Source organism: Herpailurus yagouaroundi, unplaced genomic scaffold, assembly GCF_014898765.1.
Source record: "Herpailurus yagouaroundi ecotype Mexico unplaced genomic scaffold, PumYag 142, whole genome shotgun sequence".
Classification (NCBI taxonomy): Eukaryota; Metazoa; Chordata; class Mammalia; order Carnivora; family Felidae; genus Herpailurus; species Herpailurus yagouaroundi.
In genome coordinates this window covers 5,150,580-5,177,905 of record NW_024412397.1, presented here as the reverse complement: position 1 = coordinate 5,177,905, position 27,326 = coordinate 5,150,580, and the positions used below count along the sequence as shown (strand labels likewise).

Here is a 27,326-nt window from a genome sequence, read left to right as displayed (position 1 = left end):
GAAGAGCTGGGCCATTCAAAACTTGCCCCTTTATTCACAGTGGATCCTGGGGAGAAGCAATTGCCTGCATGTCAGCCTCAGAGATTGGCGGGTTGGAAGTCAGACAAGAGCTGGAACAGTCATGGTGCCAGATGTGTAGTTCAAGCCCTTCCAGGGACAAGCTGGAGGCACAGGGTTTTTCCCTGGAGTGAGCCGGAGGAGGAGGAGCCATGTGGAGTGTTGACATCATCGGGGGTATCTGAGGTCCTTCTTCTTGAGGGAAGATTTCTCTCCAATGGCTGAGGCAGCAGCAATGGTAAGAAGAGGACAAACTAAATGGGCACACAGCATGGCCACGAAGGAAGAGCGCGGCCACGAAGGAAGAGCACTACCATGGTAGTGGGAAAGCCTCCGGGACCAAAGCAGAACTCACCTCCTGGGACACACGTGCTGGGAGAAGAGGCGACAGGAGGGTCCAGGAATCCCACTGAAGGACTGCCACTGTCCTTTCTCCATCACAGGCCTTACCTTGGGGGTAGCGGTCACCAAGGACACAGAGAGCAAAACTAGGATCCGACAGACTCCACACAAGAGCTTTCTTGTGGTAGGACTCATGGTACCTCTTTTGTTTCTTTTTCCATGGGAGGAAAGGGATACATTTAAAAACTGCTATTTTGGGGTGCCTGGGTGGCTCAGTCAGTTAGGCGTCTGACCTTGGTTCAGGTCATGATCTCATGGTTCGTGGGTTCAAGCGCCACTTTGGGCTCTGTGCCAACAGTTCAGAGCCTGGATCATTCTTCAGATTCTGTATCTTCCCCTCTCTCTCTGCCCCTGCTCTGTTGGCACTGTGTCTCTCTCCCTCTCTCCCTCTCTCTAAAATAAAAATTAAAAAAAAAAAACCTTTTAAAATATTTAAAAACTGCTATTTTAATTTATTATTTTATTTCCAATTGACACTTTTCTTCATAAGCATCTATGGTGGATTGAATTCTGCCTCCAAAAATGATATGTCCAAGTTCAAACCCAGGGAACCTGTGAATGTGATTTTGTTTGAAAAAGGATCTTCATAGATATGATCAAGTTACAATGCAGTCCTAGTAGGTGAGGGTGGGCCCCAATGCAATGACTGTTTCCTCCTTCAGGGAGCAGCTCGGCACAGAGACACAGAGAGAGAAGGCCATGTGAAGACAGAGACAGATTGGGTGGAGGGTCTACGAGACAGGGCAGGCCAAGGGTGGCCGGCAACCCCAGAAGCTAAGAGAGGCCTGAAACAGGTTCTCCAGAAGGAAGCAAACCGGCTGGCACTTTAATTTCCGTCCGCAGCCCCCAGAGCTGTGAGAGAATACATTTCTGTTGTCTTAAGCCACTCAGTTTGTGATCATTTGTCACGGCAGCCCCAGCAAACTAATAAACAGCTTTTAAATTTTTCTCAAAACTCATAAATTAAGTCAATCAGGTGAATTTAGTGCACACACTTGTTACCCACCATTTTATCAATTATTTTACTTCTGTCCTCTGTAATTCCTGTCTCTGACCCAGCTGTCACTATAGCCTTGGACATGGTGCTTCTGGGGACAAGGGCAGCTGAGCCCCAGAGCAGCAAGGACGAGGACAGATGAGGCAGGAGGAGGAACAGGGATGGTTTCATGCAGACCTTCGACATGCTGCTCCCAGCAATGGTGTCCTTTCCTGCCCTTCCCTTCTCTTTCTCTTCTATTCTTTCTCCCTCCCTGTCTCCTTGTCTCTCTCTCTCTGTCTCTCTGTTTCTCTATCTCTCCCTCCCTTATCTCTCTGTCTCCCCCCTTTCTGTGTCTGTCTCTATCTCTCTGCCCCCCTCTGTCCCTCTGTCTCTGTCTGTCTCTCCTGGCACCATGCTGCAGGGGCATGAACATAGTAGGATCGACCCCAGCCCTGAAGCAGCTTATCCTAAGCAATACTTTTGTCTGCCAGACTGGAAGTGGGGCATTAAAAAAGAGTCATTCTGGGGGCGCCTGGGTGGCTCAGTCGGTTAAGCGGCCGACTTCGGCTCAGGTCATGATCTCACGGTCCGTGAGTTCGAGCCCCGCGTCGGGCTCTGTGCTGACCGCTCAGAGCCTGGAGCCTGTTTCAGATTCTGTGTCTCCCTCTCTCTGACCCTCCCCCATTCATGCTCTGTCTCTCTCTGTCTCAAAAATAAATAAACGTTAAAAAAAAATTTTTTTTAAAGTCATTCTGGGGTTCCTAGGTGACTCAGTCAGTTAAGAGTCTGACTCTTGGTTTTATAGCTCAGGTCATAATCTCACGGTTCCATGAGTTCGAGCCCCATGTTGGGCTCTGTATTGACAGAGTGGAGCCTGCTTGGGATTCTCTCTCTCTCTCTCTCTCTCTCTCTCTCTCTCTCTCAAAATAAATAAATAAACTTAAAAAAGAATAAAAGTCATTCTGTCTTTGTTTCCAAAACAGAAGAGAAAGCAGCTACAGTAAAGTCCTTTTATCAACATGAAATAGATGCCAATTGCTTTTTTATTTAAAAACATTTATTTATTTTTGAGAGGCAGAGAGAGACAGAGTGCAAGTGGGAGAGGGACAGAGAGAGAGGAAGGCACAGAATCCGAAGCAGGCTCCAGGCTCTGAGCTGTCAGCACAGAGCCTGGCACAGGGCTTGAACCCATGAACTGTGAGATCATGACCCGAGCCAAAGTCTGAAGCTCAACCAACTGAGCCATCCAGGTGCCCCATGCTGTCTTTTACTTAAGATACCTTCTTTTTAAAAGAAGGCAGGTTAGGAAATATTCAGATCAGTAATAGGAGAAACATGGATCAATAAAAAAGTTCTTGAAGGCAGTGGTAAGCGTGGCTGCTGTGGCACTGTGGGCCACTGGTGCCTATCAAGTGTTTACTTGGAGTAGTTTACTGGGCACAGGGCCCAGAGGGAGGAGAGATTCCAAACAGATCAGGAAATAGTTGACGCTTACAAGAAAGTCATCACTAATAGAGAAGGAATATTTCCATCAAATTAAGCTTTTCTGAACTTGAGATGTCCTTGGGGACACAACAGACAAATGAAAAAGGTAACACATGAGAATACTCACAGGAGAAAACCAAAAATAAGTGCAAATCAATACGTACGAACCCTTGCTGATTTGGGTTAACTGAAAGGCCAATATTAATTAGTGAAAGGTCTGAAATATAGAACCTTACCTAAAAATATCTGTTCATTACTTGAAAGTTCCCTTGGAAGCACACACCAGCCTGCACCTGCCAATAACAGAGATTGGAAACCAGTCTACGGAGTGATTTCGCAGGATCTAGAAGTTTCGCCGAATCTGGGTTCTAGAACAGTCAAACAGTGCATGGACAGAGTGTGGTGTATCCACAGCAAGAACTCAGAGCCCAGAACTGGAGCTGTAGAGTTCCTCCAGCAGGGCTCGGGGACCACACACACCTCACAGAGCGAACCAACACCAGAAGGCAGTTGAGAGTCCCGGCCGGGAGGCGCTGGATTCCAATCCAGTCTCTCCAGGGGTGCCAATAAACATGGGCAAGTTACCTAACGACTCTCTGCCTCCACATCCTCCTCAGTAAATGGGCATAACAGGAGCACTTGATCCCACGGACGGTTGGGAGGCACACAGGGTGCTGAGTAAAGTGAGTCACTTCTGCCACCACATCTGCTACCACCACCGCCTGTCAGGTCTTTGTAGCGGAGGCTGGACAAAGAGATCCAGTCGGAGCAGTGGCTCCCATGGGCCTACTGTCCGTAGCCCCCCTTGACCCAACTGCAGTCCTAAAGGCTCTGCCACAGAACTGGACTTTGCCCTGCCTCCGGGACACCCTTCCATTCTCCGGGCAGGGTAAGCGTGATTATCCCACCTGGGGCAAAGCTGGTCCCCTGAGCAGCACCTGCCCCCAAGTGGCTGGCCCCCACACAAGCCACCATGTCACTTCGCTGATGACAAGTTGGGCAGCAATGGTGGTGTTATCTAAATCTGCCATGGCGTGGGAGACATGCCGACAGCTTGTACTTGGCCTTCACGCCCAACACCTTAACCAACTCTCTTCACGGCCTGTCCTAAGGCACTGGGGCTAAGGACAGAGGCTGGCTGACACCCACGGAGCAGTCACCTTTGTGGCCGGTGCCATTACTTAGCATTCCACAAGGTGCTCACGTATGTTCCCACTGCCATGAGACCACTGACGCCCTCTTCCTAAATTTACGTGCATCCTGTCATCTTCCTTTGGGTCCCTGAGCAACAGCCAAGCCATCTGACACAGGCCAGAAGTCTGCAAACATACCAGTACCTGGAACGCGTCCACTCCATCCAAAGTGGCTGATCGAGCTCCCAGGCTGCCCCTGAGTGAGGCCGCAGTGTGGCTGAACTCCATTCTCTTCTAGCACCACGATATGGAGCCCACTGTCCAGGAACAAGGCCCGGGTCTTTCTTCTCCTGTTAGTGGTCACAGCAAACCTCCAAGGCCACAGCTGTAAGCCAAGGTATTAGTGTGACACAGGTGCACAGGTGCACAGGCCTGTTCATGTAGCTGACAGGACCTCTAGACCTGCTCGAGAGTGATCTCCAAAGAAACAGTTTCAGTGTAAGATCTGGTGCTACACCTGCCTGGCCCACTGGCTGGGTGAGTCTGATAAGACCCAGCTCCCCACAGACACCTCCAGCCATGCCTTCAGGCCAGAAACACATGCCTTTCAAGTGGGGAGTAGTTCCTTGCTGCAGAAGGTATGTTCTTGCTCTGGATCTCAAGGGGTCTATGCTGACTCTTGTATGTGGGGGTTACTACACCTCTAATGAGCACCGTTGTCCACCACGGATACTCCTCTACCCATCCGACTTGCTGAGTCATACCCTCTGATCAACAGAGCTGTTTGCTCTGCAGCTAGACCTGCTGCAAAGCTCAATTTTGTTCTGGGAATCTTTCAAAACTGAAAGCGTTTGAGTCACCTGATAAATGGGTTGAACTACACTCTGCTTCCAAACGCCAGAGAGTCTTACCCAGCAATATGCCTCCTTCTTATGAGTAGGGAAGGTGAATGCAATCACTTGCCATTTATCTGAAAGAGGATAAGACAGTGTGCTCCAAACAACTGGCACCTGAAACCTCATCGAGGTGGCTGGGCCACTGACTCTGCATGGAACCCATCTCCCACCGCAGGGCGTTAGTGTCTCCTTGTGGTAGTCCAGGATTCATTTTCTTTTTTAAGTTTATTTATTTATTTTCAGAGAGAGAGAGAGAGAAGCCAAGTGGGGAGGGGCGGAGAGGGAGAAAAGAGAGAGAGAGAATCCCAAGCAGACTCTGCACCATCAGTGCAGAGCCTGATGCAGGACTCGAGCTCATGAACCATGAGATCATGCCCTGGGCCAAAGTCAGACGCTTAACCAACTGAGCCACCCAGGTGTGCCAATGGTATTCCAGGATTCTTAAAGGCACTGGTGTTTGTCCCTCTCACCAGGGTTCCCATACTGCTTTATTAAAGGGTGTGTCCTCTGAGCCTCTCCCAGGAACATAATTCTGGTGACAGGTTTTCTGCTCTCACATAATAAATATATCCCCACATCTCTTCCACCTTGAGCCTTCCTTCTGATCCCTTCTCGATACCATGCCAAGGCATTTGGGGATCTCTAGCTCATTTCTGTAGTGCATTATGTGTCTCAGCCTCAAGGGTGCACTCCAGCAGCACCATGGGACCTGCCCTCACGTCCCTGGAAGGATGCTGAATCACAAGCAAGAAAGCTCTCATGACCATAATTCTCTCTTAGCTGAAACTTATCCCAAATCACTGCTGCTGCAGTGTGAATCTCTGGGACACATCTACACACCCAGGGCTCTCACACCCCAGTTACTCAATCCCCCTAGAACATGGTCCCCTCAGTCTAGAACATGGTCCAGTTCTAGAACTCCATCCCCCTGTCTTTTCCTGAAAGCAGAGCCAGAGACATACCCCAGTACAGGTACTCTTTGGAGCCACGTGATCTCAGAAACAGAAGTGGGGGCTGAGCAGAACAAAACAGGGAAAGAAAACTAACACACAGGTATGTTTTTCAGCTGTTCACCATTGTGGACATGAGCTCGATTCTGCTGGGCCCCCCTGAGGAATGATGTCTAAAGTGCCTCAGTGTATAAAGAACTGTTCAGAAAAGAGGAAGGTTTGTCCATCAGAGCTCCTTTGTCACTGGTGACCCAATAGGCGTAAACCCCTTATCCTGTTGGGCCTGCACCCGAGCCCAGGTGTGAACCCCTCGCACTGCCAGCTTTACACCTGAGCCCCACACTTCAGCCTCAGAGAAGCTCTGGAACACAAAGAGGAGGTCGCGAAACCATGGGAAATTTCGTGAGGTCACATCGTGCGAAGTGGTTCCCATCAATATGAATGGAGTAGAAGATAAACAGAGAGGATGTGAGACACAAGCCGTGTCTGATCTAGAAGTATAGAGGCTTAGAAATAAGAAAGCCACAAAGAAAAAAAGTGAGTAATCGATTCTCAGTACCCGTTCTGGCACTCCAGTTCTCATAGCGGAAGGCATCTATTTGCGGACCTGGACGCAGCAGCAGACGACCCTCACGTGCCATGAATACCTGAGTCATGTGACAGGCCCTCCTTGCTCTCAGTTCCATGCTCACCACGCTCACTGTCCGAATATAATCTGGCCTCCACATGACTCAGCTTCAGCAGGAGAATGCGCTAGAGAGAATGTGATTTTCTTGTCCTTACGGCAATTACAGTCTTCATTATAAATTAATTAGGGCAATAGGATTTGATACATCAGGCTCTTGTGTACTATGAGACTGAGTCAGCAGTCCCAGGGCCAATAACCACACATAAGATTGACTTTGGAGACTGAAATGCTTTTGCTGTGAGCAGGGAGAGAAAAATTTTCAGGGGTCCAAGTTACCTTGGTTCAAGTGAGCCTGGAGGAGAGGGGCCAGTACAATTATTAGTCAGCATTATTTGACTTTACGTGTATCAACAGACTGTCAAATCTTAGGAAAACCTCAAATTATAACATCCATATATAGCGACTCAGTTTGTCATTAGCTAAAAGGCTCCTTTTGCACTCTGGAGGTAAGGTCAAAGAGGGGGTAATTTACAGTATAAAATTGAATCGCTGGGTTCTACTCCTGAAGCCAAGAATACACTGGATGTTAACTAACTTGAATTTAAATTTTTAAAAAAGGAAGAAGATTGGGAGTTTAAAAAAAAAGACTCGAGGTAAGAAGTCTCTGTGTGTGTGTGTGTGGGTGTGTGTGTGTGTGTGTGTGTGTGAGAGAGAGAGAGAGAGAGAGAGAGAGAGAGAGAGAGAGAAAGAGAGAGAGAGACACTTAACGTAAGCTCCACTCTCTTGACAAATTCAGTGCACTCTCCAGCCCTGTTAACCCTGGGTGGTATCGTACAACGGACCTGTAGAGCTCATTCACCTTGTGTGACGGAAACTCTGTACCCACTGGATGGCAGTTCCCTCGTCTCCTGTCCCCTCGCCCCTGGTAACCACCAGCCTCCCCTCTGGTTCTGGGAGTTCGACTATTTTAGACACCTCACGTAAGTGGAACTGGGCAGTACCTGTCCTTCTGCGACTGGCTTACATCACTCGGCATAATGTCCTCAAGATTCAGCCACGTTGTTGCAGATGGCAGGATTCCCTTGTTTAATGCTGAGTAATATCCCATTGTATGCATGTACCACATTCTCTCTATCTACTCCTCTGTCCACGGATATTCAGGCTGTTTCCACGTCTTAGCGATAGCGAACATTGCTGCAATGGACAGGGGAGCGCTAATATCTCTTTGAGATCTTGATTTCAATTCTTTTTAATACCTGCATGTGGGACTCTGAACAGTAGGGCAGTGCTAGCATAATTTTTTGAGAACCTCCACATTGTTTTCCTTAGTGACTTCACTATTTTTCAACACTAGCTTACACTGCTTAAAACCCAACAGTGTACAAGGGTTTAAACGTTACATTCTAACACTTGTTATCTTTTGTTGTTTTTTAAGGTAGCCGTCCTCATTTGTGTGAGACCATCTCTCGTTGTGATGTTGATTTGCATTTCCTCACAATTCTGATGATTCCTGCCGATATGGGACCATCCTTTCATGCACGTGCCGGCCACTTGTGTGTCTTCTTTGAAGAAATGTCTATTCAAGTACCTTGCCCATTTTTAAATCAGGTTATTTGGGGGTTCTTTCTACTATTGAATTGTTGGATATTCACCTATTATCAGATACATACGGCTTGTAAAAAAAAAAAAAAATCTCCCTTTCTATTGATCGCTTTTTACTCTGCTCTTCCCTTTTCCAAGTAGCAACTTTTTAGTTTGATGTAGCCCCACTGGCCTATTTAAACCTAGTTTTGCTTTTGTTGCCTGTGGTTTTGGTGATAGATTCAAGAACCTTAATCATTGCCTAGACCAATGTCGTGAAGGTTTGCCCCTATGTTTACCTTAGGAGTTTTATCGATTCAGGTCTTACATTTAAATATTTAATCCATAGTGAGTTGAGTTTTGTGAACAGTGTACGAAAAGGGGGAGAAGAATTTCATTCTTTTGCATAGGGACATCCAGTTTTCCCAATACCATTTGTCAAAGACTGATGAGAATTCTTGACGGCTAATTAGCTGGCCTCTCCCGGTCTTCAAGAGAGTCTTTTAATTAGTGTTTTTACCACCTGAGAATATGCAAAAAAAAAAAAAAAAAAAAAAGCCAGCAAGTGCTCAGAACTTACTATATGCAAAACACTACACATAAAAGAAGGGAAACTCAAGAGCAAAGGGGAAGAAAAACAAAACACAAACCACACCCTATTAAGTGGAAAAGTGAGCATAAGCAGCATAATATTGGGGTGTCGGACGTTCCATTTTTATGTTCAGAGTCCCAGGCCCACAGTGCCTCTGCCTTCAGAGTATGATTTGCAATTCATATAAAAGCCATGGTAGCTTCAGACCCCACCCACCACCCTCCCTTGTTTTCAAGTTTCCTCCTGTTTCCACTACAAAAGAGTAGCCACCTTGGGCGTTGGGGGGAATCTTACTTCCCAAGTCCTGATAAGAGGATTGAGGTTCTTTGGTAAATACAGATGTTCTGTCACTATTCCAGAAAAGGTTCCATTTGCCGGGAAAATAACCATGCCCCTTTGCCACCTACAAGCATCCTACACTTCTGAGTGTTTTGGCATAAAGGGCTATTTAAGCAAGCACTTCTATTGCTTTTAGAATGCGAAGCAATAAACAACAGCTGTGATTATTTAAATGCTGAAGCGGGCTGAATCCATTTAATTCATCACAAAAGACATTCACTGCAAATGAGCTGCAGAGGCAAAGAGATGCCTGTTATTATACCAAATCGGGCAACCTGAGAACGTTGCTCTTAACTTCGATAGTGGTTTCAAAACACAAATGCACCCGCCCTTCTCGTTTGCTCTAATAATTTAGTGTACATATTTCAGGAATATATTTAATGCAGTCACCAACGTCAACTGGGTAGGAATGTGTGCAAATCACAAGAATTTCAACAAGGTAGAGGGTTTCTTCCTCTATAATTCAAAATGAAGAGCAGAGATGAGTCTTCTTGGGGATGTTCTTGACGCAGAGAGAAAAGGGAATCCTCACTATCAAGGTATTCTTAGAGAAGAATTCTCAGACAGAGTGTGTTTGGGTAGTAGCCGTAGAGGTAGGATTGCCAGATAAACTTAAATTTCAAGGGGAAAATCATGCTATTTGTTGTTTATCTGAAATTCAAATTTAACTGGGTGTTCTGTAATTTTCGATGCGATACCCAACTTAGAGGTCACTGGGTCTAACTGAATGACTCTCCCAATGAAAAGTAACATCTACTGAAAAGAGTTGGCACAGAGTTTAGGTATTTCAGCCAGTTCTAAAAGCAACACGTATCACAAAACAATAAGAGGGGAAATATCCCATATCCAGGGTAAAGGAAGTGCATCCTGTGGAACAGTAAATGAAGGGACCCGGTGGAGTCACCTAATGTCCTCGTGTCTCTCTTAGCAGGAGGATCTTCTAGTCAGGGGAAGAGGGTCACCCCTGATGGAGGCAGCAAGGAAGGTGTTTACTTCTGATTTCCATTCTCCATACTCGAACTCCGTAAAACACAACCTAATTGCAAGAAGTTAGACTCAGACATTCTGCCCACGTGCCCCTATGGGAGACAAGCAGAGAAATGGTGGAAGAGAACTTAAGGTCACTCATCATCAGCCGAGAAAGAGAAAGGAAGCTGAGTCCAACAAGGACATCAGATCACCCCCATGACATTTCAAGAAAAGAACAGGACCGACAGAGCGGATGAGAAAATGCCCTCCACTGAGGCAAAATGGGAAGCTTGCAGAAGAATGCGCAGAGAACATCAAGGCCCCTCTTCCTCTGGTCTCCTGAGAAACGGGAACTTGAGGATTGTGATTGGTCTCTTGATTCCCTCACAGCTTTACAAGGAAGCCCCGGGAATCTCCATCTGAAGGTTACAATCCTAGAGCTGCAGGGATAAGGAGACAAACTGATGTGACATTAGGAGAAGTCACATGAGGAAAAGCAGTGGCCCCCACCCAAGCCCTCGCTCCCCCTGTGATCAGGAACACAGTAGAGCTATTTGGAGACAGGCAGCCAGCGAAGCCAGTGAAAGCCAGTGAAGGCTGATGTTTCGGTTTGTTTTATTCAACCAACTTCTACTTCAGGAAATTGCTAAACAAACATTTGAAATAGTCAGCCGCCTCACCATAAAATCCCAGAGTTGTTAAGGAATCCTGCAGTTACTGAACTCCAACTAGTCCCGCCCTGACACTCTACAAGCAATACAGTCTCCCTCTGGCACATTCTCCACAGCTCATTTAATCCGAATATTGTCAAACATCGAGGACACCGTGGAGATTGGCCTGGCCCAGCCCCCCTGCGGCCCTGTACCCCTTCCTCACCCCCTGGGAGAGCCGGGTGCCAGCCAGTGTAGGTTGGCTAAAACAGCTAGTCTTAATAGAGTCACAGCAGGGTGGGGGGGAAAGTGAAAATACATTACCTAAAGATAGGTAGCTTGGCTTTATTTATTTAATGAAGGAAAAACAAAGAAATGTGCCTCCAAGAGAAAGTATGCTAAATGGCCGATCCTATGCATCTCACGTGGAAAGATACAGTCAAGGTTGTAGCGGACTCGTTAGCCTTGACGTGTAATTCGTTAAAAGGACCAATCCTTGACAAGGCCGGGATCTTGGTTGTGTCCACTCCACAAAAAGGCATCACTGTAGCCCCGGCCGTTAAGTGACACGCGGTCCCCACTCCCCCACAGATCTGGTGAACAGCCCTCTCGGGAAGGGCAGGATTCTGTACTACACCAACCAGAAGCTAGCCCGCGACAGCCTGGGCCGGTCAAGGCAACGGACCAGCCGACCCGGCCCACCGGAGCGGCACCAGCTCGAACCTGCTCGCTGCAAATTGCTCACATGGCCAGCAGCACCTCTGACAGGCACCGCATCCAAGCTGCAGGTCTGAAAAAAAATGAGGGCAGCAGTAATTGGAAAAAATGCTTGCAGCAATTGCTGTAGAGTTAGAACGCTGTGTGGGTTCCACCCCCTCCCTTCTTTCTTAATGCGGTCATTATGGAGCTAATGGTCTAATTAGAACATTCGTGTCGCCCAGCGCTGTGCCCTCCTGGCATTAAGAGCTCTGGGTTTGCAAAGCCATAACTTTCCAGAGTCTAACTCAGCGTTAAATGTAAAGAAGGAAGAGCACAAACTTGAGGCGTAAAGTCGGAAGGCGGCTCAGAGCATCACATGCATTTCAGTGACAATCCCCGTAACCTTGGAAGAGTCAGCAAATCCCCGCGTCCCTCACACCATATTGCAGCAGGGCCTTGAGTCAATAAGCAATGAAGTTAGCGATGCGTCCTCGTGGGGAGGTGGCGGTCGAGGCATCCATCATGTCGCTCTCTCAGCCTGTTCCAAGAAGCGAGCCTCAGAGAGCTGGAAAGCTACTTCCCGGGCCCATTAGGCTTCTGTCCTGTGGCGACCTAGCAGCTGTCACCCTGCACGGAGGCCAAGTGGGGGCAGAGGGAAAGGCCGGTGCACAAGCCCGAACCTGGAGGCGAAGCGGGGCCTCGGCCCCAGAGCACAGAGAGCCAAGGCCTCCCCCTGCTCCTCGGTGTTAGCCGGCTCGGAGTCCACCCTGAGGCCCCAGCCAGGTCCGGGGACACAGGGGTCACCAACACCCCCAAACCACCTGATGATGCCCCAGACACTGATGCTTCATTTAGGGAGTGAACCCACTTTGCTTCACATAACGTACTTTGCAGGATACACACAGAAGACGAACAATATAGAGAAACAACATGCCCCCCCTTCCCCTTGGCTCCCTTTCCTGACGATAACAGCTGTCACTTTCTTGCTCATTTTTCCAGATTTTTCTATGCCATCTAAGCATCCACACAAACCTGTAGCTACATAATTAATGGCTCCTTACTTTTTAAAATTTTTTTTAACACTAATTTATTGTTGAGAGACAGCAGAGATATAGCACGAGTGGGGGAGATGCAGAGAGAGAGGGAGACACAGAATCCAAAGCAGCCTCCCACTCCACACTGTGAGCACAGAGCCCGATGCAGGGCTCGAACCCGCAAACCGTGAGATCATGACCTGGGCCACAGTCGGATGCTTAACTGACTGAGCCACCCAGGTGTCCCTATGGTTCCTTACTTTTTATACAAATGGTAACATGTCACAAATGCCATTCTGCATTTTTTTCGCTTAATTGTTCCTGGATGTTGTTTGAAGAGATGTCAATATATGGGTGACATTTCAGTAAGTCAGTGTAATTAATCTGTCTGAATAACTACACTGCATTCCCTTGTATGGACATACCCTCATTCATTCAATCAATCCCTTAGTGGTAGATGTTTAGGTTGTTTCCAGACTTTTGTTCTTATAAACAAGGCTGCAATAAAAAAATCTTCACACGTGCCTTTGACTTTTGGTGCAAGCATGCAGGTCGGTTGTATCCCAAGCCCTGGAATGGCTGGGTCAAAGGATACGTGCCCTTTAAATGCCACTGTATGTTCCGCGTTGCTCTCCAGAGAGGTCATAACTATTCACATCTACCCACAATAGTGGTTGAGCTCACTAGGGAAGGAGCACCTCTCCTCTAGCTAATAAAAGAGTCTGCATCAGTAAAATGTAAAATCAAAGTTCACAAACATATTCTAATACCAATAGCAATTGGCTAAATACCTGAATCAAAGCTTAGATTGGATAAGCTCTAAGCAGAACTAATCCCAAACAAAATGAAACATTTTTGTAGGTAAGAGTGGGGAATGAGAGCAGGGCACATGGAGAGTGGTCCATGGTTTAATCTCAGGGTGTGTTTGTTCTACGTGGCTCCAGAGAGCCCGTGTGTTGTCTTTCAATAAAGATGTTTGTTAAATGGGAGAACAATGCTGTGCATTGAATATGCATTGAGCCTCACATATGCCCAAGCTGTTCATCGCTTCCATTACCAGGGAGGTAATATCTTGCCTGAGAAGGCTTAAAGCCAAACAGGATAGAGACCTCACGGGGAAGGCTGCATTCATACATACAAATGAAGACAACAGAGGATTATTCTTTCATTTTCTTTCCCCTGTTTTTTGCCTTCAGAAAAGTAGGAACTGCTGTAAATAAAAAATCAATAAAATGAGGTAAAACAAATGAAATAAAATAAGATGCATGCCTAAATTTGAATCAAAAGTCTATTTTCTCTTAATGTGCTTAACTAGAAACGTAATTAATTTTGTGCTGGATAGATAAGAAGCTGTCAAGCTGATATTTTATTCCAGAGATCTCTACCACCGTTGTCAAAAAAGGCAAACAGTCATCGCTTTATCCACAGACCCATCAAGAGTCTCATTATTTATTTCTTCCATCATTTCAAACGCTGAATGCAAATACTTTCTCCAGCGGCTCCACCTAGCGGATCACACAGGCTATTGCAGCTCTGGTTGCTCCCTTGAGGCAAAGCCCCAATACGGCCAGAGAGAAATCTTTATCCATGTAAGAATGGCATCATTTGTTTAATTCTGATAAGTATTTCCTAACAAAAGTTACAAAACTCAGGTGGAAATAATACCCACCATGAAGATGCGCTCATACTTTCCTTGGAGAGAAGAGAAATGTTGTTGTCAAGATAGCAAGAAGAAAGACAGCCTTAAGCTCGTGTGGTACCCAGAGTTCCCTAAAGAATCAATCAAGAATGTCATCAGAAAGTGAATAGAAGATAGTTGGCATGGTAACTGGGACACTGAGGCAGTTCTTTGTTGTCTGTGCTCACATTCACTTAGAACTCACGAACCGTCATCCCAGGCAAGCAGGGGAAAATGCTAATTAATAAAATGCCATCCAAGTATTACGTATTCCATAACCAGCAGGGCTCGTGCTACCTCTACAAAGCGTGACGACTGGACAACTGTCCTGGTTTCTAATCTAATGACATGACTACCACTGCTGTGATTCCACAGCCAACGTGTTCACCATTGTCTCCGAGCATAACAAAATGGGGCAGTTCAAGAAACTCAAGCTGCATGGAAGAAGCAACAGGCTGCGTTCCACTCAAAACTCCTGACACAGTGAATCACAAATGAGATGCGGGCTTTAAGCACACAAGCAATCAAGCGTGCGCAGCAGGAAACTAATGATTCCGTAAATGGCAGTTTAATCAAATGCTTTATTCCTGCCTGGAGTGAACTTGTCCACAAGCCACAAATCAAATTTCACTCAGTTGCATTTTCTATCTGGTGCAGCAAGATCGTCCCTCTCTTGCCCACCCGAGGCAGGGTCCCTGCCATCCATCTGGGCGCACGCCCTGGGGAGCTGTTGTAAACAGGTGTCTGGAATCGGCCCCAAAACCGACACACTGAGGATGAACCAAAAGTAAATTCCAGGTAAAATCACATGTGAAATATCTTCCATAGCTCAGTTCCTAACACGGAAGAATCGTGGCATCAAAAACACACTCAAACTCGGAATAGATTTCCTGTCTCAAAAGCACACAGACTACAAGCAAAAGGGCACTAAGAAAATAACCTGTTTCAGTAGTCTCTGGTATTATCATGAGAGGCACCCGTGGGCCCACTACGGGACAGGATGGAGGGAGAGCTTTCCTCGGCTGCTAAAACGTTTGTGTACCCGCCTTGATTAAACAGAAGAGAGGGCGTCGGGAGACTTTTTCAATCGATACGTGTAGGAAATGACCGCATTGATGTTTTTTGTGTGATTACAGCCGAAGTTTCTGAGGCCTCCTGTGACTCCCTGTCCATGTCGGGAAAACAGTAAGATGACCAGGGGACACATGCGGAAAGGCTCCTGGGTCACAGTATCAGTTTGCTAGCACTGCGGTAACAGAATGCCACAGACCGAGCAGCTTAAACCACACGCACTTGTTTTGCCACACTTCCGGAGACTGGAAGCCCAGCATCAAGGCATCTGTCTTCTTGTGAGGCCTCTCTTGTGGGCTCACAGACGGTTCATGTTCTTTCTGTGTCTTCACGGGACCTTCCCCTGGTGTGTGTCCTTCTCCCCTGACAAGGACACCAGTCACGTTGGATTAGGGCTGAAGGGGTTCAGAAGGTGCCACTTTGAGTTAAAGTGATGGGAAACCAGCAGACACAGAAAAAGTTCTTAACCTCCCCCCTAACCGCTTAAAATACGTATCTCCCCTTTGTAAAGGAAAGTTCTATTAGTCAAAGTATAGTTCCAGAAAGAGGACTACTCCCAGAGATAATTTTGTTACCTGAGAGACTGTCATCTGCATAACAAAGTAAACTCTACCATAATCTCCTCCCTCCCTTTCCCATAATTTGTCTCCCGCCACCCCACCCGCTCCCCACTGAAACTCCAACCTCTGTCCTTTCTGTAGCTCAGGGTGGCATAGATCTCAATCATCTGGCTGCCCGCCTCACTGAGTCTCATACTTTGGTGAAATTCCCATGCGTACGTATGTAATTCAACTGATTGGTTTTTTCCTCCTGCTTATCAATTTTAGGTCAGCTTCGTTCTTAGACCGGCCGCATATCCAAGAAGGGTAGAAGGAAGATTTTTTCCTCCCCTGCACGACCTCATTTTACTTCAGTTACCACTTTAAAGACCTCTCTCCAAACAGGCACATTCTCAGGTCCCTGGGGTTAGGATTTCAACGTAGGAATTTGAGGGGGGACAATTCACTTGATAGCCATTCACTCACAGGCCCTTGGAGCCTGGAAAATGGGGGAGATAGCTAAAGAAAGCATAGGGAGAGGATTCCTCCCCAGGAAATGTGGGGTGTAGGCACGGGCCATCTGTCTCAGAGAGGGTCCCAGAAAGAAGGTTCAGGGGGTGAGTGGAGGGTGACTGCACTTTGTCCCCCGATGACTCAGGGTGATAAGGCAGGAGGGTGAAGCGTGGTGCACTGACCCTGTGCCAGATACGGGCAGGGAAGAGAGGTGTCCACAGACCCCTTTTAAGACTCCATAGGAGTCCGGCTTCTCTCTGCCAGTAAGACAAGGACTCTCCCAGATGCTCCCCTATCTCTTGTTGGGGGAAATGTAAATAAAAGCAAAATCTCCTCCCAACCCAGAAGCCCTCTCCTCAAAGGTAGAAAGGAAAGAAAACACTTTTATTACTGAGTAAGCTCTAAACCAGAATGTGGCATGCATCGCAGTCAGTCTGCTAAGAGATTGGAAAGACAGAAGGAAATCTCACCCCGAACATAGCCAAGCAGATACAAGACATCACATACACGTTATCAAGGTGAAGCGATAACTAGTCCTCCAGGAGAGGACTTGATGGCACCATTTGTCAATGTAGAGCTCATCCTAGAGTCCCCTGGTCCTGGGGGTGCCCATCTGTGTGAGCTGCATAGCTCTATTCAGAGGAAAAACAAACTTCTCATACCTTTAGGACATGAGATAGCTTTGCAACTTGGAGCAAGCTCCCACAGGAGTCAGACTTCTAGCCCCCCACGGGAACTGGGAGATGAGGGTGCTTCTTCCCAGATGATTGTGTTTCAGAGGTGGCTTTCTGGCCCTTGAGAAAGGCCCTTGGGTCCTAAAGCTCACCAGAGACCCATCTACTCTGCGAAAGGATTTATATACACTTTAGGGAGGGGAAAGAATTTACAATAGCATGTTTTCTCAGGTAACTGATCTAAAACAAAAAGGAGGGGACAGAAGTTTTTTCCCTTATTTTCAACTGGGAGATTTAAGCCTCTTCTTTCTAATTTGTATTTGTCCTTTGCCTTCAAAGAAGGCTCTGCCAAGTCCCCCCTGGAGGCAGCAGTGGCCATGGATGGTATGCCCCAGGTGTGGGAGGCAAGTGAGATGTGGGCAGGATCCCAGCGGGGGGTCAGCCGCGCCCCATGGAAAGCTCTCAGTGGGCAGAGGTAGTGACATGTCACTGCCTGCAGAAGCTTGAGTGGGAATGAAAAACGTGAATTGGCCAATGATTATTGTGGTGCTCAGAGAAATGCCTGGAGTCACTAAAGAACCAAGCCTTATGCTGATCGACTTAGCAGTGCTGAATAAATAAAAGGAAACACCGGGTAGAGCCAGGAATGCTGGGAGTCAGCCTCTCTCTGGTCTGCTCTGGGCTCTCCCAGGTGTCTGTGGGGCTCTCCATCCATGCAAGGGTCTATACAGCTTCTTCTTCCCCCAGACAGACAATAGAGAGAGAGAGAGAGAGAGAGAGAGAGAGAGAGAGAGAGGAGACAGTCGATAGCCAGGAATCAGCTACAGCTTCTTCAAGGGCATGAGACTGGCAAATGGGTTGTGTTACATCGAAGACATTTGGTGAAAATTACATATTCTTGTAAGATTGAAGAGGGAGCTTCTGAGGATCACAAACATAGCTTTCGATGTAAGTGTGTTGAATATATATATACACTGGTGCTTAATGTATGCCTTCTTCTCCAAACAAAAGCCCAGACCCCAAACACCTGTTTTAAAATGTTTTAAAGTGTCATTGACACTTCTCAGGGATGTTTTAAATAGGAATCATAACTTCCAATTTATTTTGTGAAATGCATGAAAAATGTCTTTTTTTAAAAAATCAGATTGTAAGTTTCTAAGACTACAAATAGAAAATATTTGCTTGTTCTTTCCCCAGCAAATCTCCACATATTCATCTTAGAACCCACTTAACATATTAAGGCAAAGTGTTTGCAGAAGACCTCCCACCACAACGGGGAGTGAGCTGGGGTGCGTCCCCACTAGCTGGACATGGGCCCCCGCTCTCTGCTCAAGACTGCATCACGTGGCCAAGTCTCGATGGCCCTACCCATTCTCAGTCTCCAGGATCCCAAATGTGAGTCAGGATGACAATTTACAAAGTCCTCAGAAGGACCGAGTTGAAATGGTATCTATTATATGTGAATTATAGACAAGAGTTCCTGGCAAATATGTGGTCAACGCCTAACTGGTAAATGGTGGATATTATTGAAATTGTAAATATCCTGCCATGTGATAAAATGTCTAGTGTGGTCACAGTAAACACATGCATGAACATTTGTTGAAAATGTGTTTGTTTATCCAAATCCTACCACATTGTGGTCTGCTCAATTCCTAGAAGAATCCTGACTGAAATACCTTGATGATGGGGTTTGTTTTCCTCTTTTCAGAAAGTGCTTTTTCCCCCTGCATTTCTACACTTATTAATCAAATCTCACAGTTTCCCTCTATCTTTCCCTCTGACCCTCACATGTACCTTCGTGTTCACTCACTCAAATAGCCACCATTTATATGCTTCTTTCTTTGAATAATCGCACAAGTTCATGAATATCGAAATAACCTCATCTTCAAAGCACTGCATGTTAAAATTGAATTTGTATAAACACGGATACCTAAAATATAGGTTAGAAGGAAAAGGGAAATGATAAAAGGAAAATCCCATTTATTCTGAAACCATAACGTGGATTGTCTGCACCTCATCAGAAGCACTCAGCCCTGGGGACATATGAGGCTATGGAGGAGTCTAAGAAATGTGCGGAAAGGATTCACCCCACCCCTCCCCTGGCCTCCCAGGAACTGGGATGTGAGCAGGAGCCTTAGGAGGGACCACTGGTTAAAACATTTACAGGCTGGGGCGCCTGGGTGGCTCAGTCGGTTAAACATCCGACTTCGGCTCAGGTCATGATCTCACGGTTCATGAGTTCGTGCCCCGTGTTGGGTTCTGTGCTGGCAGCTCAGAGCCTGGAGCCTGCTTCAGATCCCTCTGTGCCCCTCCCCCACTCATACTCTGTCTCAGTCTCTCTCAAAAATAAATAAACACCAAAAAAAAGTTAAAAAAAAAAAAACACATTTACAGGCTGAGGCACTCAGAAGGCAGAGAGCCTCTCCCCGTCTCCTGCCGAGACTCCCTTTGTGAGGAAACAGACACCACAATGAATGGCCAGGGAAACAGCTTCTCTATCTTCTCTGGCACAGACACTACACAAATACCTTTTCTCATCCCCATTAGCCAAAGGCAAATAAATAAGATGTCCCCTTTCAAGTAACCTTCCAGTGGCTTCTGTTCACACAACCATCAGGATTTAGGCTCCACCTTGTTCCCTTGAAATAAAGGGGTATTGGTTTGCCCCACATTACAGGACATTTAAATAAAATATTATCACTTTCTAAATGAACTGTACACTTTGACAAAATATACTCGGTATTTTTTAAGGCTGGCATTACGTAGAAGGCGTAATGGGAACAATCAACAGTGACCCCCACCTGAAAGCCTATACTCTAGAAGAGAAATAAGACAAAAATACAAAAACTATGTCACAAAGATTTAAACATGACTAAGGGTTTTGAAACTGAGAGACTGGGGAAATTGGTCTTTCATTAATAACTACAGACAAATCAAAAGCAAAGCCTATATTTTTGGATAAGAGAGATATGACAGATTTGGTGCTGGCGATGTTGAGTAGTTTGGTCCACCAGGGACATTTGCATGAGTCTCGAGTAGAGCTACCTGGGACCCAGCAAGAGGGACCAGAGCAGCAACTTGAAGAACACCGCATTTTAGGACAAAGATTATGGATGGAGAAACAGTTGACATAGAGTTAGAAGAATTGGTGAAATCTGGTGGCAAGTCAGTGGAGGAGACAGCTTTAGAAAGACAGAGTAACCAACTGTGTGGGGGTGGTGACTCTGGAGAAAAAGCCCCCGTATTTAATGATTAGGGCTCACCCTCTGTGTAAGATCTAGTTCATGGCTTCTATCTTCTTAGTGACTTTGGCAGCCAGGTCCCTTGGTAAGTCCTGGTGAGTACTGAAGGCTCAACACAACAGAAATCCAGAGAAGGAGTAGGGCAGATACCCAGCCAGAAACAACCAGTTTGACAGTCAACAGACTGGGAGGAAAGCTTGGTTTATAGCCAGCCAATTTCAGGATGAAAATGCAACACTTAGCACAGAGTTGGGAGAGAATGCAGTGGTAAACCATTACTCAGCATTTCCACAATCCAGACATAAGAGGTGTGAATAACCTAGCAAGCACAGATAAAAGTAAAAGGTATTAAATAAACGAGTGTAGAGTTTGGGGTATTTATCACTTGTGCTTGTTTTAAATACAAGTTTACGTTATTTAATGTGTGATAATTGCTACGTTTAAAAACCAGCTCACAAAATTCCCGAGAAGGTAACAATCAGTTGGTGTAAGCTGCTCCCGGTATTCCACTGGGCATGATGGAATTGATTGTCAAATACCACTGTTTCAGGGGGGGCCCAGGTGGGTAATCTAACTCTTGATTTTGGCTCAGGTCATGATCTCATGGTTGGTGAGTTCGAGCCCTGCATCAGGATCTGTGCCGACGGTACAGAGCCTGCTTAGGATTCTCTCTCTGCCCCTCCCCCGCTTGTTCTCTCTCTCTCTCTCTCTCTCAAAATAAATAAATAAACTTAAAATAAAAAAGTTTCCTTTTTCATTAGTAAATAGCCACCGCCCCCACCCCTGGGTGGTCCAGCCCCTCTTTAGAACCTGCTGGACCTTCCCATGATTCCCAGACTAAAGAAACAATTCCTGGGTGAGGAAGGGTATGGAGAGCTCCAGGCCCCCTCTCCAAGAGCACCGCCTGTAACGGTCCACTCTGAGTGCCCAGTGCCTCTGTCACACTCATCACTACCTATCCTGAATGTCACCTTACATGGGCACACGTGGGGAGTCTCTATGTTCATGGTGAGAGAAACTCCGAGCACCAGCTGCATGCATGAAAACATCATATATTTTCATCTGCCATCACTCACCTCCCACTGTTTCCTTTAAGGTCAGGTGCAGAAGACCCTTGGAAGCACCTGTCATCATCCAGAGCATTCGTTTCCAAAGGCTACTGAGTTGTCAATGGAGTCTGTCACCTTACTGCTGAGACCAGCTCTTGAAAGCCACAAAGGGAGGAAATCATTTTCGATGGTTTGCTCAGAAATTCTAAAATTGCTACAAATTCTACAGAAGGTACTATCCAAGAAAACCATCTTAAGCTACAACATCCGTGGGCCACCATCAGCTCTGGCTGAGAAGAGTGTGAACGGCAGAGCTTGCCTCCTCCTTCTCAAGGTTCCAGTTTCATGGCCAACCACCCAAGAAAACAGAACAAATCAGGCCAAAGAACGGCTGAAGAGCCAGTGACGAAAATCATTAAAGTTCTTGGTATAGAAGAACTCAGTTATCAAGAGACATGAGTCAGGGGTAAGCTGAAGCCAAAAAGGAAGAAAAAAAAAAAAAAGTCTGCCTTGGGGCATTACTGGAATTCTTGCTTACTTCAGGAAAGTTCTCTTTTCAAAGAACATCTTGAATCTGTAAAAATCTTGAGCAACAAGGAAATGCAGTGAAGAGATGGTGTTGCAAGGATTTCTACTTTGGAAGCATCAGCAAGTATGGCTCAAGAAGGAAGTCGGTAGGGGAGGAAGAAGGGGTCAGTGGAGGAATATAAGATAGGGCTCTTTGTTCTGGCTAAAATTCTTAGCTAGCTGAGTAACCTCCTGACAATCACTTCGCAACTCCGGGCCTCGTTTTCTCAACTATCAAGAAGAAACGGTGAGGACCCATAACACGGTGCAGAGTTTATCCTCAATAGAAAACAGTTTCAGTATCTTTAGGACCTGTCCCCTACAGGCTGAAATAAATGGCGTTGCAGCTCCCCTGAGATCAAACAGGTCGATGAAACAGGGTGAGTCCAGCAGGTGAACATCTGTATGTGTTTTTCCTCTGATAACCAGCTCCAGCTTAGCCACTTGGGATCCACCAATCTTTGAATTACTCCACCGTGAGGTATTTTATAAATAAACTTGCGATATAGGATATGCACGGGAAGGGAGGGGAAGCAAAGATCCAGTTGTGAAATCAGAAGCTGCTCTTCATCATTTCCGGAGCCCGGAACCCCGGAACCAGTGCAGACCCTCGTGGAGTCCGGGGGGCCTTGCTCGGAAAGGCCTTCACCAGACCATACATCCCAGACTCGTACAACCCACGTTGTTTTCCCCTGATGCAAACTGTGTCAACCAGGCCATGCTTTTGAATATCATGATTTGAAGGCATTTTGCCCCGCTTTGCAAAGATTAAATATGGCACAAAAGACTTAGTCCTCCTTGGTTTTTGTTTCTGCTGTTTTTAATCTGGTCATAATCTCAGTGAGTCAGCATCTTGAGGCCATGGAATGATGATCCTGTTAAGATTCTTCTACAGTTTAGGGCGAGCCAAGTTTCACCAAATAAACTTTTAAGAGTCCCTTTAGGTCAACTGAAATGTTTAAAATAGGAATTAAATTAGAACAAATGGTCTGTGTATCTAAAACCCCTTCCGCACACCCGGTCCTGACAGTAGGTCCAAGGGCATGAACCGGAATGCCAGTTACTGTGTCTTGGGAGCTGTCTCCTTCAATGCCCCTGCCACACCGGCTCAAGGCCAGGCGGTACCCTGCTGTCCCCTCCCTGGCCCTGTGCTCTGTGTTCCTGTAAAGACTTGCTCCCACCTTGGGCGAATCTGGGAGAACTGGTTGCAGCTGCACAAGAGTCAGGCACGTGACCTTGACAACACACTGGCTGGGAAAGAAGTGTTCCTGAAATAGTGCTGGGGAAGGGCTTTGGGGAAAGTTGTCTTCATAAAGTGACCCTGAAACAGGTCATGCAGAAAATCCCTCCTTGCAACAATTTCTTCAAAGAGGCAGGATGGAGGTAAAGGGAGAGGAAAATTAGTCTCTGTGCGCGAGAGCCAACTGAACAGAGGTTTAAAGGTCTTCTATTTTGCAGCATACAGCTTCTGATGTGAAATCCGTGCCGATAACTCATAGAGAATCATTACAGGCCGAGAGGCTGTGCAAATTAGTTGTTTTCAAAGGAAATTTTTTTGAAGTTTGAGTGACTGCAAACTGATTAATATGATCCCTTACACGCCTTTTTTTTTTTTACCATTAATTCTCCTTAGATCTTCCCTCTGAAACTAAGTTTTGAAAGGCGAAGTCTGCAGATCACAGGCATCCTCCTCTCTGAACAGATGGTCAGCCAGAAACCGTGTGTTGGAACACGCCGCTTTCTCCCGCATGTTGATTAGAGGTCACACGCCTCAACCTTAGGAAATGCTTCCAGCTTTCCAGAGCTTCAAGCAAGCAAATGACACTGGTTCTCTAATAGCACATAAAGGGGAGGGTCATGAGCACTACCAGACATTCGATTGGCTGACATCAGTGCACCAGACCAAGTGCAGAAATGGACACAGCATGCTTGCACGCAGCACCTGGGGCTCTTCAAGAGTGCATGGATCCAGGTCGTATAGTAAGTTCTTGAGCATGAACTTCCCAGGTATCTTTTAAAATGAAAAAAAAAAAAAAAAACAAAGCCACTTTTAAGAAAAGCATATTGGGCTTTAAAAGTTTCAGAGAGGATAATATTAATCAGAAATTAAATGCCAGCAGAGGTCTCCCGGGGAAATTTGGAGGCAACTCAAGCAGGTTGACATTTAATTTCATATACAAGGCCTCATCCGAAATGTCTCAAAGCTCTTCACAATGTCAGTGCATGGTGGGCGTAGGGAAGATGCCAAAAGATGCTGAAGAAGAAAGGGAAAAATCTCCAAGAGGCTCGCGGGGGAATGTCTATAACAACCCAGGTACTTATATGGCAAGTCACTGATGCTAGTACAAAGTTTTAGTACAAACTTTCCGCTGGTACTGCTTTCTTAAAATGTATACTTTTAGAGGAGATTAGTAGCATGTCTGACAAATCTGAGGAAACTGAGGTTCATAAAGACTGAAGAGCTAGCTACCCCGGAACATGGAACCAGGTGGCACCCATCGGCGTGCGGGTTTCTCCCTCTGTCCTGGGCCATCGCAACACTTGTCAGTGTCTCAGCACTAAGCCATCTCTTACATGTGGACGACTGGTGGTGGCGCAAGGGGTAGGATATTGGATCTGGAATTCTAGCGCCAGGATTTGGACCCCAGGGCTGCTGCAAACCAGCTCTAACATTCCGCAAAGGACTAGCCTTCTGTGAGCTGAGATTTTCCCATTTAGAGAGTAGGGATGTCAAACGATAGGTGTAAGATATGAAGAAGAAACATAATCTGGCACAAGGTAGACACACTCAATGTGCTTAAGGTTAATAGAATACCCACATTCTTCTAGGAAGGCAGCTTTGGGCATGAGGCATAGGAATGGGTGAGATGTCATTGACAAAGACCCTTTCTTGAAAGTATCTCCCAAGCAAATATCATCGGAGAAGTCCACAGATGAGGAAATTGAGACAGAGAGAAGATAAATAACTTGTCAAATGTCTCACGAGTAGTAAGTGCAAAACCCAAGATTCAAATCTGGGCAGCCTGACCCCTCTTGAGTCCATTCTCTTGACCATAATATATAGCAAATATTATCAAGAAAATTAAGATAACCATTCACACCCTAGTATGTATGACTAATTCTCGCTGTAATGGTTTATTTTTAGATCAACTAAATTATAAATGGGAATTTGGGGGGAACTGGGAATTCTGACTGGAAGCAAATGTGACAAGCAAGGTATGGTGCATTTTTTGAGTCTTTGTATAACTAAATAGTCTTAAGACTGCTATTGGGGTCAGAGGGGGAGGGGCAGTTGTGGACAACAGGTCAGCAAAGTTGACTTGTCATCAGCAGAGCACCCCTCTACTACGGTGTGATGTTAATTTGGGGTCAACTGACTGGATCATAGTGTGCCAGATATTTGGTTAAACATGACTTCTGGATGTGTCTGTGAGGGTGTTTCCAGATGAGATTGACATTTGAATTCATAATCCAAGTAAAGAAGATTGCCCTCCACAGTGAAGGTGGGTATCCTCCGATATGCAGAGGGCCTGAACAGAACAAGAACAGAGGAAGGAAGAATTTGCTCTCTCTGCCTGACTCCTTGAGCTGGACATTGCTCTTCTCCTGTCCTTAGTCTAGGACTTGTAGCACCAGCTTCCCCGGGTCTCTGGCTTGCAGATGACATATTGTGGAACTTCTCAGCCTCCATAATCACACGAGCCATTCCTTGTAATAAATCAGTGGAAGCCTCCCCTGAGAGCTGGACGCAGGCTTCCCAGGCGACCCTCCATCAGCCAACAATCCCCCAGGAGTTTGCTATTTCTCAACACACCCCAGGCCCCGTATGACTCTCTCTCAAAAACCCAGTCCTGCCTGGTAACTATTTCATAGCCAGGAGCAGAGCTCACCAATGCCAGACTGAAAGAAAGAGCTAATTTCTATCCACATGCCTAAAAACAAAAAAATTATTCATTTTGAGTATTGTTATCTCAAACCTCTGTTGAAAAAATCCAAAGCCATTTATATAGAACTTTGCAGAAATGTCAGGTGGAAATGTGATTTGGTAAAAATGTAGCCCTTAATTCCTGCACATTCCTCTTCCCTCAATCCCCAGTTCATCTTGCACTGCACCCAGAGCCTTTTCCTCAAAGCAGCCTTGGGGACAGCCCCACTAACGCTCATTGGACAAGACACCCAGAGTCTAATCACCTCTCCCGAGTTGGCTTGCTGCCTCTAGTTATTTTAGCTTCTCCCTCTTCATGGGTTAGGGTTTCAGACTGAAAATCTACAAGTGAAAAAAATCCGTGCATAAAGAATCCCTTCTCATGGGTGCGATCTTAGTATTTTCTATTTTGACAGAGACATCAGCCCGGCACCCTAAAGATGCTGTCTAGGGAAGCATTCGGCCCTCTGGCCTCCCATGTAAGACATGTGCTAACAATTCTAGCAGCAGACAGAATGCCCTGCCCCATCTGCCTTGTCAGGGAATAATCCCCAGGCCTAAATATGAAATTGGTATTGATCTGATACCATTGAACTTCTGTCTGCCATTTATGAGAGAACACTTGTTCCACAAGGCAGTGATCTGTTTCACTCTAATGAGAGAGAAAAACCTAGCAGGTATAGCGAAAGATGTTATTTTCTATTTCAAAATAAAAATAGCATGGGGCTCTGCATTCTTTCTAGAACCATCTCTACCAAAGGGGCCGGGGGGGGGGGGGGAGAGGGATGGATCTTCTATATATGCCTACTGGTAACTAACTGGGGCGAAGCCCAGGTGGTCATCTGGACTGGGATCAGTATTACAGGCTGATTTGAATAACAGAAGCCCAAGGAACAGGCCACATCAGCAGAAGGCTGTCACAGACTGTGGTAAGACCCCACCCCATATCCCAAGTTAGGTCTGTTTTGTTTACCCTATGAATAGAGATGAGGATAATGTTATTGAACATTTTATCAATCTTCTTTAGTCTTTCCCTATCTTGTCAATTTTTTTTTGGGGGGGGGGGCGATTTACCAATGACATACTTAATATCCATTGCCAGGACTCACAAAATTATAGAAAATAAAATAAAAATAACAAGAAAACATGATGCTTGTTATAGGTTGAATTGCTCCCCCACTGGAAAAAGGTATATTGGATCTTAACCCCCAGTACCTCATCATGTGACCTTATTTGGCTACAGGATCTTTGCAGATGTAATCAAGTTAAAAGGAAATCAGGGTAGGTTCTACTCCAATACAACTGATGTCCTCATAAGTAGGGGAATCTGAAAAAAAAAGAGGAAAAAAGAATGGGAATCTGGACATAGACACACATAGAGGGAGAAATCTCCCATGAAGATGAAGACAGAGAAGATACGAGTGATGCTTCTAACAGAAAGGAATGCCAGTAAACCACCAGAAAGAAGTTAGGAGAGAGGCATGGAACGTGTTCTTCTTCACAGCTTTAGAAGGAATCATCCCTACTGACACCTTAATCTTGGACTTATCACCTCCAGAACTGAGACAATAAATTTCAGTTGTCTGAGCCACTGGTTTGTGGAACTTCGTTATGGTAACACTAGCAAATTAATACAGTGTAGCGTGTCTATCATAAAATAAAAGGCTAATCTCT

At 46.0% G+C, this 27,326-nt stretch overlaps 1 long non-coding RNA gene across 1 annotated transcript; it reads right to left on the bottom strand.

The window, feature by feature from the left end:
- Positions 1-23,331, bottom strand: LOC121032802 (uncharacterized). Its single transcript, XR_005791486.1, has 4 exons — positions 21,188-23,331; positions 4,261-4,441; positions 3,160-3,216; positions 1-278 (listed from the first exon to the last, which is right to left on the bottom strand). It is a non-coding gene; the product is annotated as an uncharacterized LOC121032802 (long non-coding RNA).
- Between the last annotated feature and the right edge of the window lie 3,995 nt (positions 23,332-27,326).